Source organism: Chinchilla lanigera, unplaced genomic scaffold (genome assembly GCF_000276665.1).
Source record: "Chinchilla lanigera isolate Chin_1 unplaced genomic scaffold, ChiLan1.0 scaffold00032, whole genome shotgun sequence".
NCBI lineage: Eukaryota > Metazoa > Chordata > Mammalia > Rodentia > Chinchillidae > Chinchilla > Chinchilla lanigera.
The window spans coordinates 14,342,115-14,349,200 of record NW_004955433.1 but is presented as its reverse complement, the minus strand read 5'-3'; positions in this window follow the sequence as shown (position 1 = coordinate 14,349,200).

Here is a 7,086-nt window from a genome sequence, read left to right as displayed (position 1 = left end):
GGAATGAGATTGAAGATTATTTTCCTTGTTCTCTGGGCTTTCAAGTTTATTCCTTGAATTATTTATTTATATTCCTTGGCTAATTTTTCAATTGAATTGTCTATTTCTTATCAATTTGTAGGAACTCTATTGTCAATATGGAACTTTTGTCAAATGGATGTGCAAAAGATCGATAGGTACATGCATATATGACAAAAGACCAGCAGTGTGTGCTTACACTGTTATCAGTCAGTCAGTCCAATATTGTGAGCTAGATGGATGAACCAACAAAAGTTTCTTGTCTCACAGTTCTAGAGTCAAGAGATCCTAGGTTGAGGTATCAGTGCGACTGGCTTCTGGTGAGGATTCTCTTCCTGGCCTGTAGGTGGCCCCCACCTAACTGTGTGTTCACACAGCTTCTTTGGGTGTATGAGTAGAGAGGTAGAGAGCAGGCGCTCTGGTGACTCTTCTTGGAAGGTCACTAACCCTTGTAAGTATCAAGGCCTCGCCCTTATGTTTAATTCAACCTTAATTAGTTCACTGTAGGCCGGTAACCCAGATACATTCAACTTAAATTTGGAGGGAGGACAATTCAGTCCATAGCACACAATATAGCAACTATTTTCTTTTTTTCCTTTTTTTTTTTTTGGTCTTTTTGAGATAGGGTCTTGCGACGCAGTTCAGGCTGGCCTTGAGCTCACTTTGTAGCCAAGGCTGGTCTCAAACTCACAACTATCTTCCTGTCTCTGCCTCTCAAGTGCTGGGATTATAGGCGTGTGCCACCATGCCTGGCTAGCAACTATTTTCTATTGTATTTAGCTTTTATTATTTTATCTTTTGAGACAGAATTTTGTTAGGTAGCCCAGGCTGGTCTTGAACTCTAACTCCTCCGGTCTTACTGGAATTACAAGTGTATACCACCATGCCCAGGTTGCTTTTTAAAACTAGTGTACCAGTACATATAAACTGTACCATCTTAAGCACTTTTAAGTGTACAGTTCAGCAGTGTTTAGTACATTGAGACAGCTTTGCAACCCACCTTCAGAACACTTTTTATATTGCAAACCTGAAACTCCTTGCCCATTAAATGACTCCCATCACGCCCTCTCTCAGCCCTCCGAAATCTCCATTCTACTTTCTGCCCTTATGTAGATCCAATTTGATTATACTAGGTACCTCATGTAAATAGAATCAAACAGTATTTGTACCTTTGTAACCAGATAATTTCATTACTAAAATGACTTCCAGGTTCACCCATGTTGTGACATGTTGCAAAATCTCATTACTTTTTTCGGTTGAATAATATCTGGCTGCATTTATATCCTGCAGTTTTTTTTTATCTACTCATTCATCAATGAGCACTTTGTTTGCATCCATCTTTTGGCTATTATGAATAAAGCTGCCATGAGCAAGAGTATACACGTATCTCATCAAGAACCTATTTTTATACCGGGTGTGGTAGTGCATGCCTGTAATCCCAGCACTGGGAAGGCTGAGGCAGGGGGATCCTTTAAGTTCAAGGGCAGCCTGGGCTACATAAGTGAGCTCAAGGCCAGCCTGAATTGCATAGTGAGACCCTGTCTGAAAAAAAAAAAAAAAAACTATTTTTACGTTCGTTTGCTAAATCATATGCTATTGTATTTTTAACTTTTTGGGGGGTGTCAGAAGTCGAACTCAGGACTTTGCACTTACCTGGCAGGCGCTTGTGCCACTGAGCTAGATCCCTAGCCCCTCTATTTTTAACTTTTGGGAAACTGCAAAACTCTTTTCCACAGTGATTGCTGTGGAATTTTATATTTCCATCAATACACAATAGTTGCAATTTCTCTACATTTCCTGTTTGTTTGTTTTTATTTTTTTATTTTGTTGAGACAGAGTCTCTTTATGCTGTTCAGGCTGGCCTCGAGTTCACTTTGTAGTCTAAGCTGGTCTCGAACTTGCAACGATCCTCCTGCCTGAGTCTCTGAAGTGCTGGGATTACAGATGTGCACCACCATGTGTGGCTTTTGTTTGTTTTTATTTTTGGGGTTTTTTGGGGGGAGTTTTTTTTTTTTTTTTTCGGTATTGGGAATCGAACTCACGACCTTCTGCTTGCCAGGCAGGTGCTGTGCCGCTGAGCTAAATCCCCAGCCCCTTGTTTGTTTTTAATATGCTAGCCATCCTAGTACGTGTGAGGTGATTTAGCTTTGTTTTTGCTTATTCTATGGTATCAAGGATTGAACCCTGGGCCTCATGCATGCTAGGTAAATACTATACCACTGAGCTACAGCCCCAGCCAAATATAGCTTAGTTTTTAATGCTTTTTTGTAACACTGGCATGACAGAAGTGCAAAAACAAAGCATAGCCAAATTTAAGGGCCTGGCCTCTACCATATTCTAGATGTATGACCTGAGCCTCATTGCCCCATCTGTAATTTTTTTTTTTTTTTTTTTTTGGTTCTGGGAACTGAACTCAGGACCTTGCACTTGCCAGGCAGGTGTTGTGCCACTGAGCTATATCCCTGGCCCACCAATCTGTAAAGTGGGTATGATAATCATACTGTTCTAGAGTTGTAAGGTTCAGTGAGATAATGTACTTAAAAGGAGTCAGCAGAAGGTAATCTCATATTTATCTTTTGTATGTATATGTGTGTGGGGGTACTGGGGATTGAACCTGGGGCTTTTGCACTAAACTATGTGCCCAACCCTTTTTAAATTTCATATCCTGAGACAGAGTCTAAGTCGTTAAATTGCCCAGGTTGAGTTTGAACTTTTGATCCCCCTTCTGCAACCTAACCTGCCTGACCTCCCAGAATGGCTACAGGCAGATGTGTGCTATCATTCCCAGCTTCAGTCTTTCACAAAGAAATGTCTTGAAGGGTTTTCTCCCACCCCAAAGCCTTAAACATTCTCCTACTTTCCCATTTCCAATTTTTTTTTTTTTTTTTTTTGTCTTTTTGAGACAGAGTCTCGCTGTGCAGTTCAGGCTGGCCTTGAGCTCACTTTGTAGCCCAGGCTGGCCTCAAACTTGCAAAGATCCCCCTGCCTCAGCCTCCTGAGTGCTGGGATTACAGGCATGCACCACCATTCCTGGCCTCCAAATTTTTTTATAGCTTTGAATTTTGCTGTTAGGTATTTAAATCAATGGAAATTTTTTAAAATTTATTTTAAACACTCTGTAAAGAGTAGCCAATTGTGCCAACACCAGTCACTGACCATATTTGATCATCTCTTACTGGCACCTGTGGGTGTGGTGTGTGGTGGTGCTGGGGTTGTTTCTGGTCCAACTGCCCCACTTTGGAGCCAACAGCACTTCCTCGTGCTTTGGAGCAAGTGGGGTTGGCCGGTCAGAGCAAGCCTCTTGTGTTGCTTCTTTTCAAAAGCAGCTTGGTTCTTCTTGCACTCTCTTTTGGAATAACTCAGCCTGTTAGATTAAAAAACATCGTGACTGTGGTGAGCTTTGGAATAGAATGTCCTGAAAAACTAGCTTGGAGGAAACCTGAGGTGTTTACAGCCTCTTATCCTCTTGCAGGTAAACCTCCGTGTCTTTCCCCCTTCTTAGCCATCTAGGTGGGCCCGAGAGCTCTCTTTCACCAAAGCTTGGACCACGGCCATGGCAGATAAAAGCTCATATTTCCATACTTCCCCTTGAGGAGAGCAGGGCTGGGAGCGAACTGCCAGACAAGAAGATCTGAAAAGGAGCTGAATAATCCGCTCTGGGAAGACAGGCTATTCAGGCAGGAGGCCTTGGAAACACAGCCAGTTTGACAAGGGGGATCACCCTGAAAACAGGCAGTTTCGTAAGGCCCTGGAGTGGAAGCGAGTTTTAAATCCTCCTACCCTGCTGCACAAGTAAAGACAGTGAGGCTGGCCAGTTGCAGAGGGAAACCTCAAGGGGTCTGGTTTCTCTTTCTCCACAGGTAAGCGTGACTTTACAGGAGGATCTAGTGCCAGCTAACAGTGGAGGACAATATACTCTGCTCCCCGGGCTCCATCCCAGTCCCCAAAAGACTATGGGCCAAGTCTCAAGATTTCACTTTCAATGGGGGAGCGGGGGCTGGAGTGGGCACCCCTTCTCCTCCACGTCCTTCTCCCTTTAAGAAGAGACCGAGTCCTTGGTTCATACTGTTTGTGGGATTTATTGTCGCTCATCAGCAGGCGGAGTGGTGGGGGGTACACCCTACTACAGGCAGAGGTGGCCCTGGGCCTCCCAGCTCTATTTATACATGCTCCCCCGAGGGCCACATCCTCAGTGACAGCAGCTGCACTTCTCCTCCTCCGCCTTGGCCCCCTCCCCACCTTTGCACACACAGTCCTTGGCACATTTCTCACATTCCGCCGGGCAGCAGGAACAGCAGCCTGCGGATGAGACGCGTGTTCAGACCGATGCCCCCACCTCAGAGGAGGGCTGAGGGCGGGGTGCTGGGCTGGGAAGTCAGCCAGGCTGCTGTCCCCTTCCTACTGTCAGGTCTCATGTGACTCAGCATCTATGGTGCTGAAGCTGCATGCTGGGATTCTGCTGGAAGGTCACCCCACATCCCCTTCCGTGGGTGCCGAGAGCGCCCAGGGATGGTGTGGGTTAGGCCCAGGCTGAGGGAGTGCTAGGCCTCAAGGAGGAAGCAGGCCAGGTAAATGGCCTTGAGAGGGCCCCGCAGCAAAAACGCAGAGGTATAGCAGGGCCAGGCAATCCATGGGGCTCTCCCTGTGCCTCAGTCTCACATCCAAGAGACTAAGGGAGACCCTCTCCCACCTCCTAACCCCTCCATGCATATCACAGTGCTATGAGCTGGGGGGGGAGGGCTCAAACTGAGGGGTTCCCCAAGGCCTGAGAGGGACCAAGGAGGGGAACTCCAGAGCTGCCCCCCATCCTCACTTGGGAGGTCTCCACAGACACTGGAGCTTTTGAACAGAGGGGATCAAGGGAAGGGTTTGTTCCAGGGCAGCGGTTCTAATCCTCAGCTGCCCTTCGGTCTTCTGTGAATTTAGGAAACGTTCCATCCTAGACCTACTGCTCGGATCTCTGTTTCCTAAGGTGTGCCCAGGCGTTTGCAAAGGGTGAACGGGGGGATGGGCAGGGGCTGGGGGGTTCGGGTCCCTCTGGGCGGGGAGGGCGGGTGGTGCACTCACTCTTCTTGCAGTCCGTGCATTTGCAGCCCTCGCACTTGCAGGAGTCAGCGCAGGTGCAGGAGCCACCTAGAGGGGAAGACGCCGCCGGAAGGGTTAATTAAAGCGGTGAACTCGGCTGCCGCTGGCTTCAGAGAAGATGGGCTGCCAATCTCCGCTCCCTGCGCCTCCACACCTGGACACCCTCGTCCTTCACAAGGTTAAGAATGGGAGATAAGGGCCTCTTCCTCCTGTCCTTGAGCAAATCTGCCAGTAAAGGGGTGGGCCGTGCCGCAGGACGGGGGCTCACCAGTCGGACAGGGGCAGGTCTCCGGGTCCATGTCGAGGTAGGCAGCCACTGGAGACCGGGAATTGGCTTCTCCAGACAACTGGACGCGCTGCTTAGCGGGTGGCAGCAGGTGGAGCGGCTTTTATAGCCCCAGGCGGGGGCGCGCGTGCAAAGCGGGCGGCGGTGCTCGCTCTCCGCCTGTGCGCACTGCGACAGCTGCCCGCGGTCTGTGCAGCCGTGGGTACCACGCAGGAGGAAGTGCGCACGCACCAGCTCCGAAAGCGCAGGGAGAGAGGCGCTTTGCTTACCCGCCAGCTCGTCCCTGCCTCTCATCCCCCATCTTAGAATTCTTGGCGTCTGCTTCACCCAAATGGTGTGCTGGGCTGGGGACACTGAGCCAGCCGCTGTTGTCCCTCTTCTGTGCACTGACAAACGCCATCTTCCCTGGCGTCCTGCCCAGCACCTTGAGATCCTTGACTACTATCTCTTCATCATATGAATCAGGAAAAAGTAGCCGAGAGAAGGGGCTCAGAAAGAGCCCAGCCGAGAAGGTCTTGGGACAGATTGTCACTGGGAACATTTTCCCATCACCACCCCTGACTCACCTTACATCCAGGAAAGGGGCATATCAGAATCAATTGAGAAGCTGGCATGGTGGCACACATCTGTAATCTGAGTTACTCAGGAGGCTGAGGCAGGAGGATTTCAAGTTTGAGCTTAGCCTGGGCAATTTAGTGGGACCTTGTCTCAAAATAAAATATAAAAAGGGCAGAGGATGTAGTTCATTAATACAGTTCAATCCCCAGTACTGAAAAATAACATCAACAACAAAAGCAGGGTGGTGGTGTGATTTGCTGGATGTGTAACCCAGGATTCCCTGCGTTTGATCACCAGTATGGGAGTGGGCTGGGAATTGGGGGGACAATAAAGAAGTTTAAGCTGCTTTGAGAGTGTCCCATGGAGCTATTTTCTCTGTTCCTGAGTCCAGACACACATCCAGCTCTGGGAATAACTCCCCCACCTCCTTAACTGGCTGCTGGAATTCTGACATCAATGCCAAGGTGATGGTGGGACAGCGACTTGGACTCTGTTGTCACCACCTCTCCCACTTTCCAAGGGCGGGGCCCAAGAACGCTCCTTCGTGGCTGAGAAGGTCAAGAGCGTGAGACCTGCTGAAGTGGAGATGCTATCTTCAAAAAGGGCCATGCAGCAGCCCTGGGGCCGGGAATTTGGGAGGGAGAAGAGGAGGGGACAGCTACCAGAGAAGCTCAGTGTCCTCCACTTGGTATGTAACTTGGGCCAGTGGAGTCACACACACCAGTCCTCACCCTAGGGCCTGCATCCAATCCTGGTGCTTCCTGAGAGAAGGGAGCTTGCGGAGACTTTTATCTTTATCATTCGCTTGGGGCCAACAGGTGAGACCAGGTGGAGCGAGGGGTGGCGATCATGCAGGGTCACACCAACTAAGGGGTGGAAAATCCACAGATGATCTCACAAAAAAGCAAGGAGCCTAGCAGGTCCCACACCCTGGTTGAAATTAATCCAGTAGGATTAAGACTTTGGCTTTGTTCTCAAAGAGTTGCCCAATTTATGATCCGGGGACTGAACAATTGGCCAGGCTTTGGGGAACCTGGTAAGTGTGTACAAAAGGGAACCTGTAAATATAACTATCTATAAATAAAGTCTCAGGGTGATCTGGATTTTTTAGTAGAATGTATGGTTTTTTTTTTTTTTTT